The 269-nt window shown below is 45.7% G+C and overlaps 1 pseudogene; it reads right to left on the bottom strand.

The window, feature by feature from the left end:
• Positions 1-188: 188 nt before the first annotated feature.
• LOC119585318 overlaps positions 189-269 on the bottom strand; it is a 12,386-nt pseudogene continuing 12,305 nt past the window's right edge.

Below are 269 nucleotides of genomic sequence, written 5' to 3'. Positions count from 1 at the left end.
ATAAAAGCTGATGATACCCTTACATAAAAAAGCAAAAAGGTCCACGAAAAAGACCAGGGAACGATGAACCACACCTTGACTTTGTGAAGGGAGCTGTTAGCATCCCCCCGCTCACTCAACAGCACCCTTCCAGCCACGACTCGCCTGCTTTCTAAAAATAGCAACAGGATCGTCGCCAGAGGAAGTGCTTACAGAATCCACGTTTCATCATGACGGCTGCTCGAGATTTCTGATGGGGCGAACAATTTTGGTTATAACCCTTTATATTA

Source organism: Penaeus monodon, chromosome 19 (assembly GCF_015228065.2).
Source record: "Penaeus monodon isolate SGIC_2016 chromosome 19, NSTDA_Pmon_1, whole genome shotgun sequence".
NCBI lineage: Eukaryota > Metazoa > Arthropoda > Malacostraca > Decapoda > Penaeidae > Penaeus > Penaeus monodon.
Note: the sequence above shows the minus strand (reverse complement) of the source record. Positions and strands in the feature narration are given on the sequence as shown.